Source organism: Daphnia pulicaria, chromosome 7 (assembly GCF_021234035.1).
Source record: "Daphnia pulicaria isolate SC F1-1A chromosome 7, SC_F0-13Bv2, whole genome shotgun sequence".
Taxonomy (NCBI): Eukaryota; Metazoa; Arthropoda; class Branchiopoda; order Diplostraca; family Daphniidae; genus Daphnia; species Daphnia pulicaria.
In genome coordinates, this window is record NC_060919.1 from 9,935,178 (window position 1) to 9,948,784 (window position 13,607).

Below are 13,607 nucleotides of genomic sequence, written 5' to 3' on the forward strand. Positions count from 1 at the left end.
TAAAGGAAAAATATAAAAACAGAGGAAATAAGACAAGAAAGTAAATAAGGCCGCTATCAAAGCTGTCAATAAGGACGTGGTCGACGTCGCCCATTAATAGGCAGTTGCAGCAGAAGATCTTCAAAAACAGTTTCTGCTTGAATAGTATAATACATATTGGCCCGATGACGACTGCGATAGGGCTCAGGCATATTGGAGTAGTGACGAATGAGCTGCGCCGCCAAAAGATGACGCGGCTCATAAACACTCATGAAATTCTCAATCCGAGCAGACTCTTCAAGCTGCCGCCGATTATCCCAAATCGACAAACGATCCCCGGCATGAAAAGACAATTTCTCTGGATACAAAACAGCACGACGTGATGACGGATAACAAACGTCAATGCCCGATTCCGCATACCACAAGAATCGGGCCTGATGAAAAGATAAAAGATCGCGGTATTTGGCATAGCCAGGATAACGGCTAAACAAGAAAAAAAAAACAAAGCAACAAATAAAAAATACGGAATTAATAAAAAAAAATATATATATAAAATAAAAGGTCTACTTAAGGACTACTTAAAAAAAATAAAAAAAAAATTTTTTACTTACTCGTAATAAAAATCGAGTAAATCAACACATTGGAACACACAATCAGGATAAATTTCCATATCGACATCGGGAAAAACCACCTGAACAAAAAACAAGTGGAGAAAAAAGGCACGTCGACGGGGACACAAAGGAAGCCACTGAGTTACCGCCTCAGACATCGACGGAACAGCAAAAGCACTTATTACGAGACGCAGAGTTTTTTCTACTCTGTCCAAATTTTGAACAACAGCCTCAAATTTTAGTTGGTGACTCATCTTGCCAAAAGAAGCGGAGACACTAAATAAAATATTGGCGAAGCAATAATATCGACAATTTTCTTCTGGCTTTTGTCTCAGTTTGTTGAAATTTTTCCCTCTATTAATTTTGTCTCCTTTCCTTTTTTATTTTGTTTGGAACATGGGAAATATGGAAGAAATCGGGACTTTACGCATCACATCTACCCCCGCCAAATTCGACTCGGACGGCTGTCAAGACCTGTCACTCCAAGTCGCCGCGGGGGGGGAGGGGAACAAGCCTAAACAAATATTTGTTGTCCCTAAATATATGTATTCTTTATACCTTATTATTAGAGGACTAATTCTTTCCCTCAGAAAAGGGGAAGGATACAGAGCCCACACACTGGTGGTGGAAATTTTATGCATACCCCAACTATTCAATTATTTAGTTTAAAAATGGTAACGGTAACTGATTTTTAAATCATACAACATGTTTTATGTTGGGGTGGGCAGAGTCTTTTACGATGGGACCCCCAATGGTTTGACAATTGTTGGCTTAAATCTAAAAGCGTTCAGGCTTTTAGTTGTGTCTCAAATTCTAATATTTTTATCCCGGCTTGTATCTATTTCCTTTCTTTCGTCTTTACTTTCCCTCAGCCCTTCGGCTGGTTTTATATCTATTTTATTAGTAACTTACAACATTTATCTTTTCGTTGGACACTCTATTTCAATGATCTGATCCATTGTTCTTTTTTTTTAATTATTCCTATCTCTGATTTTTTGTCAGCCCTTTTGACTGGTTTTTATACGTATTATTTCCGAGTATGAACTGTCCCTATTACCGGTTAATATTTACTGGTTATCGGCCCTTTGGAAAAAATGACGAATTGAGGGATAAAAAAAAAAAAAAACATTTATATTTATCCATAAAGTTATGCTTTCAATTTATACAATTATCCTTTGGTGATGGAATAGGCCTTAATCAACAATTAGAGGACTAATTCTTTCCCTCAGAAAAGGGGAAGGAATGTAATGAGCCAAAATAGCCCGAAGACGGAGCGCGAACTGACAGCGGGAAGATTGACAGCAAGAGCAAACCCAATTCTCATCTGTCATTCACGTTTATTAATTATGTTACACACTCGCGCTTGTCACTCATCAGACCCATGATCATACCGTGCACAATCCGTATAAATACTCCCCAATCTGTAGCAGTAAGCCAGAGTTCTCTCAGCTCTCCTTCAAGCTCCAGCTCCAGAAGTAAGATCACCCTTCTCATACTTTATATTGTGTACTCGTATATTATATGTGTGCTGTGGAAGAATACATGGTATTACAAGAAAGATCTCTACAATTCTCTTCTCATGTGATTATCTTCCAACTCAAGCGCACCCAAGTGGTGTTGCTTAACCTTAGTGTTGCTTAACCCCACTCCCGTTAGATGTCTCATGGAAGATATACTTGACGTCTGCTACCTGTCCATGTGACAGTCCCTTCACTCTCTTAAGAACCGGTCATAGGGTAAGACTTATCTAAAACTATATATTATGTCATCCATGGTATCTGTAATACAATATCTCGTTAAACTCACGCTCATGGTCTAATGTTCAGTCACTAAACTCAACAGGTTATGGGCCCAGAGTTACGTTGCTGAACACTGACTGACAATGGCCGAGAACGAGATCCAAGATAACCAACCTTTAAGGGCAATTGCCCACCTGCCAAAATTCGATGGCACCAACCACCGAGAGTGGAATTTTGAAATTGACTTAGTCTTCCAACACCATGACTTGAAAGACGTAGTGTTGGGTAATGAAGTACTCCCAGAAGAGGTAACAATCTCACTCATTCTATTTCTTTTGTAAATATTTCAGTTGTATCGTTCTATCAGCACATGTCTTATTAAATGTTCAATGCAGTTTGAGGAGTGTGATTGTCGTATGGACAATCCACTTAATCAGAACAAACAGCACTTTGCATTCAGCCTTAACGCTGCCCTTTTTTTTACATTTCTCATTTGCAAAACTGATATTAGTCAGCCTTCACGCTACTCATTCATCATCACTGCTCTGCAGTTACTAAGAGAACAAGACAGTCAGCCTTAACGCTGTAAATTTTTTTTTTCTGTTCTTCATTTTTACAATTTTATATCAGTCAGCCTCCATGCTGCTCATTTTTTCAATACTGCACTGCAGTCACTGAGAAGACAAGACAGTCAGCTTTAACGCTGTTTATTTCTACTGTTCTTTGCAAACTTAAATCAGTCAGCCTTCATGCTGCTCACTGCTCAGCCTGCTCGATTGCTCTGTAATTATTCAGAGACTTTGTCTATCAGCCCTAACGCTGCTTACTCTACTGTTCAATGTGTAGTCACATCAACAAGCTTGCATGGTATCCATTCCATTGCTTTTTTTTTACACAGAACAATCTAATCAGCCTTAACGCTGCAGTTGATCTTTACACATACATGTACAATTGCATTCAATATGTATACTTTGTTAATACTCTTATGTTCATCATATTAACCTCATATTTCCTCTGTTGTAGGATCGAAATGAAGCTGGTGAATTGCTGAATGATGCAGCCATAAGGCTATGGACGAGGAAAAACATCACCGCTATTAACTTCATATTTGCCTCAATTACGAGAAAAATGAAAGAAAACTTATACACTCCTGGCCTCAATGCGGCACAAATATGGGCGAAGTTAAATCTACAATATCAGCTCCAAACCGAAGAACAGCTGCATCTTCTATGGCAACAATACTACGACTTCAAACATACAGCTGGTACATTTCCTTATATCATTCATTTTTTTTTCCCTTTACTGAACAAGTTTCTCTCCTTAACAGGAGACGATATGAGAACCATGATTCAGAAACTCTCAAACATAGCTGACCAGCTAAGAGAAAGAGAACAGATCTTGCCTGAAGTCCAACTTGTCTCCAAGGCTCTTGCAACACTTCCGGAAAACTTCCGAATCGTCAGGACTGTTTGGACCAGTCTTCCAGCGAATGACCGGACACTTGATCATCTACTGCAGCGACTCATAACTGAAGAAAGCGTTCTGAAGTCTTACCAAACAAAAACGGAACACAACAATGAAGCTGAATTCACCAGCCGCCAAAGATTTAACTCTGGTCGCGGAGGATCTGGAAGAGAACGTCATGGGGTGCAAGGTGGTTTTGTGGACAAACGGCCACGTTGTGGCCACTGCAACAGCCCAACCCATGAAGAAAAGGTCTGTTTCCAAAAACACGGCTACCCCCCAAACTGGAACACCACGAAAAGAGGACGAGGTAGAGGCAGAGGTGGGGGCAACCCACCCAATTCATCCAACGCCCTATTGTCCTTATCAAATCTGGATCCGAGAAGTATACTGACATTCCTCGTGGACTCAGGAGCTTCCAAACACATGAGTGACCAAAGAAGCTTTTTCACAACCTTCAAACCAATCGAAGCTTGCACTTGGTCTGTCAAAGGTAAATAATCAAATTTTTTGATTGGCCAAAAGGAGCTTCTCATCTCAATTCTTTTCTCTCTCATCCCAGGCATCGGAGACTCTGAACTGGACGCTCTAGGCGTCGGCAACATTGACGTTATTGTGGAAGTTGATCAGACAACAACATCCAGGACATTAACGGAAGTTCTATATGTCCCTGGACTTGGCTCAAACTTCTTCTCCGTGAGTGCAGCAACTGCCAATGGTCTAATAGTCACGTTTGACGACAACAAGGTATCATATTATCCTCAAAACCAGTTGCATCACGAACCATTCACAATTTTTCTTTGGGATCTTTCCCCAGGTTCTCTTTAAGAGAAACGGCGAAACAGTCCTCACCGGGGAGAAACAAAACGAGACTTTATTCCAACTCCACATGAAACCTGACATTCATCCGACCCAGAGTGACAACATCCAACCTCTCACTCTCGTCGCGCTTGGAGCAGATCTTCGAGCATCAATCATCACGTGGCATCGCCGCTCAGGTCACATAGGCTACCACACACTCCTGAAGATGGTAAAAGAAGATCTGACCATCGGATTAAACATCAATGGCGACCGTGACATCCCCGCGTCACTCTGTTCCAACTGCGAGTTTGGAAAATTCTCCAGAATACCTCTGAAAACGGGAAGGAACAGAGCAACAAGGATCGGAGAACTTACCCACTCAGACGTATGGGGTCCCATCGCCACCACAAGCATCGGAGGGGCCCGTTATTTTGTCACCTTCAAGGACGACTATAGCGGATACACAACAGTCTACTTCATGAAAAGGAAGAACGAAGTTCCGGCCCTGATTCGACTTTACCACGCTCTTCTCCTAAACGAAACTGGCTTCTACATGCTCACACTTCGTTCGGACAATGGCAAAGGAGAATATGTCAACAAAGAAAACGCCGAGTGGCTCGCCCAACATGGGATTCGTCATGAAACCAGCGCTCCTCACACACCAGAACAAAACGGCTCAGCAGAACGTCTCAACCGGACCCTTTTAGAACCAGTCCGATGTATGATAATTGAAAGTGGCCTACCCGCTTGCTTGTGGGCAGAAGCCATCTCATACACCACCTACATAAAGAATCGGGTCCTATCAAGAACTGCCCAACTCACTCCCTATGAGTACTGGAATGAAAAGAAACCCGACATGACTCACATCAGGATATTTGGATCAAAAGCTTATGTCAGAAACCCAACCGTCTCATCAAAACTAGAACCTCGTAGTCAAGAAGGTTTCTTTGTCGGTCGTTGCTCAACTCAAAACGCATCTAGAATCTACATTCCTACAACTGGAAAAATTGTCGTAAGCAAAGACGTCAAAATCGATGAAACCATTCTTTACCGTGACCACATTGCAAAGGATCTTCTACCATCAAAGGTTCGTTCACATACATATTTCCTCTTATATTTCCATATATACATATATATTCTATGTATATTCATATGTACTGCTATATACATTTCTATACATGTTTCCATGCTTTGTACATATAGTCCATATATATATACATATATATATATATATATATACATATATCAATATATACATATATCTTTATTTCTACTTATATACATACTCCTTATTATTCATGTAAAATAATTTTTTTTTCTTCCCTTCAAAGGAGCAATTACAACTCGCTGAAAGCAACGAAGAAGCATCAATGGACACAAGAGAAACTGACGTCCCAATCACCGTAGAAACTCCCAACGATGAAGAAGCTTGCCCAGTATCTGCAATCGAAGACGAAATTCCCCTCATCACAGACGAAACACTTCGCGAAGGGTCAAACCTCCCAACTGACCCCCTGATTCACAACGAAGTCACTCAGGAACCCGGAATGATCATAGATCAAGATGCTCACGATGCCACTCCAATTGCAGCACAAGTTCCTCAAGCCAACAGCGTCGATCAACCACGCCGGTCCACGCGCATTAGAGAAAGACAGATCCAGTCAGTCGCCAAACAAGCCGTTCTTTCTAATGACTCAGCCAACCAAAATCCAACGGAGCCTGAAACCTATCGTGAGGCAATTAACTGTCCGGAGGCTGAATTCTGGATTGAGGCGATGAATGAAGAATACAACTCTCTAATCAAGAACAACACCCTGACACTATGCCGACTGCCACCCGACCGAAAGGCAATCGAAGGCAAATGGATATGCAAATACAAGCCCGGTTTCAAAACGACTTCCCCACGATACAAGGCAAGGTTCGTGATCAAAGGATTTTCTCAAATTCACGGCATCGACTACACCGAGACTTATGCCCCAGTTGCCAAGACCTTCTCCTTCCGAATGATTATGGCCATTGCAGCAGAAAAAGATCTTGAAATGATCCAACTCGATGTAAAAACCGCATTTCTCTATGGAAAACTGGAAGAAGAAATCTACATGGAACAACCCGAAGGTTTCATCATCCCTGGAAAAGAAGAGGAGGTGTGTCGTCTCGTCAAAAGTCTCTATGGCTTAAAGCAGGCCTCCCGCGTTTGGAACGTAAAATTTAATGAATTCATTGTAGCCTTTGGTCTTGAGAGATCTAAATGTGATCCCTGCATTTACTACCGCCACCTCCGTCCGGGGGAGCCAGGTGAGGAAATAACCTTCTTCATCCTGTACGTAGATGACGGCCTGATCCTGAGCAGCCAAAATGCAGTTCTGCTGAAAATGATTGAATTCCTTGGCAAAGAATTCGAAATACGCTCTCTTCCAGCAGACCGATTCATTGGTGTCAACATTGAACGCGACCGCACTCATCGAACAATTCACCTCTCTCAACCAGACTACGTGAAAACAATTCTAGCAAGATTTGGCATGACAAACTGCAGCTCCATCACCGTTCCAGCTGACCCTTGCGTTAAACTGTCGCCATCCATGTGCCCTCGCACTGAAGAAGAAAAAGCCCCAATGATCAATGTTCCATATTTGGAGGGGGTCGGCTCTCTAATGCATCTTGCTAATCTGACACGACCAGACATCTCATTTGCCGTTGGACAGGTTTCACGTTTTTCCCAAAACCCTGGCATGGAGCACTGGAAGGGACTGAAAAGAATCCTGGCCTACCTGCGCAAAACCGTCAACCATGGACTCTTATTTGGTGGTGGCAGCAACGAACTCTGTGGTTACGTCGACGCGGATTATGCCGGAGATCTGGAGAATAGGCGGTCAACATCTGGAGCAGTATTCATCCTCAATAATGGTCCCATCTCTTGGCACAGCCGTCGCCAAACCTGTGTTGCTCTGTCCACCACAGAATCAGAATTCATCGCAGCCTCTGATGGAACGAAGGAGGCAATATGGCTAAGACGTCTGTACGCTGAACTAGGTGGTGCCGATCTATCCGTCCCTTTACATTGCGACAATCAGGGCGCTATTGCTCTAATTCTCAACCCAATATTCCATCAACGCACAAAACACATGGACGTACGCTTCTTTTTTGTACGCGATGCTCAACAGGAGGGCAAAATTGATGTCATTTACATCGAGACAGAACTTCAGTTAGCCGACATCTTTACAAAGGCCCTGCCGACTCCGAGATTCGAGATGCTGCGCCACAACTTGGGTATCCAAGAGCTTAATATTCAGAATGCCTAAATTAAGGGACGATCAAGTTTCCTTATATATCATGAAGTCTCAATTATTCAAATGCCTTTGAACTGCATCCTTATTTACTAACCCATTGAGGGACGTTTCTTCTTCCTTGCCTTTGAATTCCAATATTCTTGTTTGGGGTGCGCTTCACTTGAGGGACGTGTTGTGATTATCTTCCAACTCAAGCGCACCCAAGTGGTGTTGCTTAACCTTAGTGTTGCTTAACCCCACTCCCGTTAGATGTCTCATGGAAGATATAGTTGACGTCTGCTACCTGTCCATGCGACAGTCCCTTCACTCTCTTAAGAACCGGTCATAGGGTAAGACTTATCTAAAACTATATATTATGTCATCCATGGTATCTGTAATACAATATCTCGTTAAACTCACGCTCATGGTCTAATGTTCAGTCACTAAACTCAACAATAGCAACTTCAAGTGCTGAGCTGTTCTCTGCTGTGCTCTACCGTGCTCTGGCGTGCACTGGCGTGCTCTGGCGTGCTCTTGCTTGCTCTGGCGTGCATTGACGTGCTCTGGCGTGCACTGGCGTGCTCTGGCGTGCTCTTGTGTGAATTGGCGTGCTCTAGCGTGCTCTGGCGTGCTCTGGCTTGCTCTGGCGCGCATTTACGTGCACTGGCGTGCACTGGCGTGCTCTGGCGTGCTCTGGCGTGCACTGGTGTGCTCTGGTGTGAATTGGCGTGAACTGGCGTGCACTAGCGTGCTTTGGCGTGCACTTGCGTGCACTGGCGTACTCTGGCGTGCACTGGCGTACTCTGGCGTGCTCTGGCGTGCTCTGGCGTGCATTGACGTGCTCTGGCGTGCACTGGCGTGCTCTGGTGTGAATTGGCATGCTCTGGCCTGCACTGGCGTGCTCTGGTGTGAATTGGCGTGCTCTGGCGTGCACTGGCGTGCTCTGGCGTGCTCTGGCGTGCTCTGGCTTGCTCTGGCGTGCATTGACGTGCTCTGGCGTGCACTGGCGTGCTCTGGTGTAAATTGGCATGCTCTGGCCTGCACTGGCGTGCTCTGGTGTGAATTGGCGTGCTCTGGCGTGCACTGGCGTGCACTGGCGTGCTCTGGTGTGAATTGGCGTGCTCTGGCGTGCACTGGCGTGCTCTGGTTTGAATTGGCGTGCTCTGGCGTGCATTGAATTGCTCTGGCGTGCACTGGCGTGCTTTGACGTGCACTGGCGTGCTCTGGCGTGCACTGGCGTGCTCTGGCGTGCACTGGCGTGCTCTGGCGTGCACTGGCGTGCTCTGGCGTGCACTGGCGTGCTCTGGCGTGCACTGGCGTGCTCTGGCGTGCACTGGCGTGCTCTGGCGTGCTCTGGCGTGCTCTGGCGTGCACTGGCGTGCTCTGGCGTGCACTGGCGTGCTCTGGCGTGCACTGGCGTGCTCTGGCGTGCACTGGCGTGCTTTGGCGTGCACTTGCGTGCTCTGGCGTGCATTGACGTGCTCTTGCGTGCACTGGCGTGCTCTGCTATGCAGAACTCAAGTGCTTGACAATAGAAATCCACTACCCGACAATAGAACTCAAATAACTTGAATAATTTTAAAAAATTCAAGTGCTGTGATGTGCGTTTTTCTCAAACTTTTTGTTCATGATTTGCTCTATAAATTTATTGATTGAATAGACTTTAAATGGTGTATTGGACATTGATTTACACATCCTGTAATTAAAAAATGGTTTTAACAAGTGAAAAAAATATTATAGCAACTTCAAGTGCTGAGCTGTTCTCTGCTGTGCTCAACCGTGCTCTGGCGTGCACTGGCGTGCTCTGTTGTGCTCTGGCGTGCTCTGGCTTGCTCTGGCGTGCATTGACGTGCTCTGGCATGCACTGGCGTGCTCTGGCGTGCTCTGGCGTGCACTGGCGTGCTTTGGTGTGAATTGGCGTGCACTGGCGTGCACTGGCGTGCACTGGCGTGCTCTGGCGTGCACTGGCGTGCTATGGCGTGCACTGGCGTGCTCTTGCGTGCATTGACGTGCTCTTTCGTGCACTGGCGTGCACTGGCGTGCTCTGGCGTGCACTGGCGTGCTCTGGTGTGAATTGGCGTGCTCTGGCGTGCACTGGCGTGCTCTGGTGTGAATTGGCGAGCTCTGGCGTGCATTGAATTGCTCTGGCGTGCACTGGCATGCACTGGCGTGCTCTGACGGGTACTGGCGTGCTCTGACGTGCACTGGCGTGCACTGGCGTTCTCTGGCGTGCACTGGCGTGCTTTGGCGTGCACTTGCGTGCTCTGGCTTGCACTGGCGTGCTCTGGCGTGCATTGACGTGCTCTTGCTTGCACTGGCGTGATCTGTCGTGCTCTGTCGTGCTCTGCTATGCAGAAGTGCTTGACAATAGAAATCCACTACCCGACAATAGAACTCAAATAACTTGAATAATTTTTAAAAATTCAAGTGCTGTAATGTGCGTTTTTTTTCAAACTTTTTTTTCATGATTTGCTCTATAAATTTATTGATTAAATAGACTTGAAATGGTGTATTGGACATTGATTTACACATCCTGTAATTAAAAAATGATTTTAACAAGTGAAAAAAATATTATAGCAACTTCAAGTGCTGAGCTGTTCTCTGCTGTGCTCTACCGTGCTCTGGCGTGCACTGGCGTGCTCTGTCGTGCTCTGGCGTGCTCTGGCTTGCTCTGGCGTGCATTGACGTGCTCTGGCGTGCACTGGCGTGCACTGGTGTGAATTGGCGTGCACTGGCGTGCACTGGCGTGCTCTGGCGTGGACTGGCGTGCTTTGGCGTGCACTTGCGTGCTCTGGCGTGCACTGGCGTGCTCTGGCGTGCATTGAATTGCTCTGGCGTGCACTGGCGTGCTCTGGCTTGCACTGGCGTGCTCTGGCGTGCATTGACTTGCTCTTGCGTGCACTGGCGTTCTTTGGCGGTCAGCAGTAATCTCGGGGGTCAGCTCGATGAACATCTGTTGGTCAGGGGAGGCTGCTATATAGGCGGGTAGGTCAACGTACTGTAGCCCTGTGGTGCCGTTCGGAGTGGCTCGGGTCATGCTGACGATGCGATATAGGGTCAGTGTTCGCGCGTACTTGAACACTGGAATATGTATGAATAGACGGACTTCGTTGGTGGTTCTGGCAGCCGTCACCTTCGCCTCTTGGTATGATCTCCACATGTCCCAAGCTTGTATCGCTGGTGTTAGTGTCCATCCCGATGGCATGTTGTTCTTTATGTCTGCAATGACGGTCTGGAGCTGAGTGGGCTGAAAAAGTGCAGGTGATAATTTATCCATGGCAGCGTATGTAAGCCCGTTGCTGAGTCGGCTCACTAGTTGCTGGAGCCACTCGATTGCAAGGTCAACTGAGCGGAAGGCTTTGTCGATTTTGTCTCTTGTTTTCCAGTCCCACTCCATCTCGCGGGCGAGGTTGTCAACGGTGCTCTGGGTGTTCGCGAGATCTTTGTCTAGTGTCAGACACGAGCGCTGGAGGGCGTCTGTTGTCTCTTTGCTGGCTTGTAACTCCCATATCGTTTCGTTTATCAGCGTGGTGTGCGTCTCGATGGCGTGTACAATTGCTGTTGTTTCTGTTGAGAGTTTTTCTACCTGGTTGTTAACTTTGTCCAGTTCTTCCGTTGTTGAGACGCCGAATAACCAGTTCAGTATTCTACCACCTCCGTCGACCATACCTCTTTTCTGTCTGTTCTTTTGTAGTGACGTTTTTAGGCTAAGGTAATCCTTCTCGATTGTTTCTAGTCTTGTCAGCTCGTATACTGCTCTCTCACGGACGAGAGCAGCGATCATGTACTGGATTTTCTCTGTGTTTGGCATGACACCGCTGTTGCTTTTGAATGGTTTGTTACCTTCGTTTACTGATGGCCTCTCTACGATGTTGTAGCCCGAGGGTATGGCTGGTGGTGCAGGTAATCTACTTTTCTCTGTGAGCCATCTTTTTAATTCTTTTGTCATTTTGTCTCCATGGTCAAACGAAATATCGGTGACGACTGTCCATTCAGAGTCGGAAAAGAACCGTTCACCCAGGGATTGGAAGATAACGCCGTAGTTTGACAGCTTCAATTCGCGTGTGCCCTCTACCGGTTGTGGTCTGAATGTCGCAAGTAGTAGTGTTGTCGACCACCAGATGGTGTAGTGTGCCATGGTTGTGGTCGTCACGACTCCCTCTATTGGTCGCAGGTGTAGAGTTGCCAGTAATATTGCCGGGTACCGCCAGGTGGGGTGGTGTGCCATTCCGTTGCTCGTTGCCTGGGTGAGTTCTGGCTTCATGGTCAGCGTCGTCAGCAATCCGCATAGTAGGGTTGAAGCTAATGCGAATCTATTTCGTCTGATTCTCAGTGGGTATCGTCGGGTTTGTTCGTTTGGTTGTGCGTCTGGTTGTTGTCTTGGGGTCTCCTCGGTCTGTTGTCCGGTTCCAGGGGTGGTGCCTTTTCCATCAGTCTCCAGTTCTGTCTGGGTGATGTCGTGCGTTGGTGGCCTGTCTGTGACTGGGTCTTTGGGGTTCCCGTTTCTCTCTGTGTTGGATGTTGTGGTCAGTTCCTCTTGGTCTGTGTTGTCGTCTTCGGTGTCGTGGTGCTCGAAACGAACGCTCTTCTTTGCTGGTTCTGTGCTTAGACTGAGCGTGTCCTTTGTGTTGTTGTCGGCTTCCTCTAGTGTTTGGTCAATTTGTATGGGATCTGTGAACTTTTTCATTCTCTCTACGTGGACGATTTCGGTCTTTTTCCCGGGGATGAGTCGGATCTCGTAGTTGAGCGGCGTTATCTGTTGTTGGACCACGTATGGTCCGTGCCAGCGGTGTAATAGCTTCTCTGCCAATCCAATTTTCCGTGTGGGTCGGTAGACCAACACTTTCTGTCCAGGGTTATACATCTCTCCTTCTTGTCTTGTTTCATCGTAGTGGCGTTTATATCGTCTTTGGGCTTTCTGGTTCCGGGCGTCCACTTCTATAAACGCTCTTTGTAAATTGCCCAGCATCCATGTTTCGAAGTTCCCTGGTCCTCTGCTCTCTACTCGTACAAGTTGTTTTGGGTCAGGATCTGCTCCACAGATTGCGTCGATCGGTAGGACTGGGTGGCGTCCGTGCATCAGGTAAAAAGGTGACTTCCCGGTGCTTTCTTGTTTACTGGTGTTGTACGCGAACCGTACAAACGGTAATGTCACATCCCAGTCGGTGTGGTCTCGGCTGACGTACATGGATAGCATGTCTGCAAGTGTGTGATTTAACCGCTCCACCAATCCGTTGGCCTGTGGGTGGTATGCTGTGGTGGTCTGATGATTGGTCTCCATTGCTCTGATTACTTTTTGCATCATCTTCGCAGTGAAGCATTTGCCCTGGTCAGTCGTTAGTTTCCGCGGTGCGCCGTGGCGGAGGAGTACCTCGTTTAGGAAGAAGTCTGCCACCTGTTGTGCACCTGCGCGTGGTAGGGCTGTGGCTTCGGCCCATTTTGTCACGTAGTCGACTGCTACTATGATATAGCGGTTGCCTGCTTGGGATGTCGGAAAAGGTCCTAGAATGTCCATGCCGACCCTGGACCATGGTCTTTCGACTTGCGATACTTCAAGGAACCCTGATGGTTTTTGGTATCGTCCCTTCTTCCTTGACTGGCAGTCGGGGCAGGCCTTGACGTATCGTTCGACATCCCTGGAGATTCCATTCCAGAAATAGCGTTGTGCCACTTTGTCGTAGGTCCGGTTCTCGCCGAGGTGCCCGGCTGTGGTGTCGTCGTGGCAGGCCTGCAGTATCTCGGTCCTG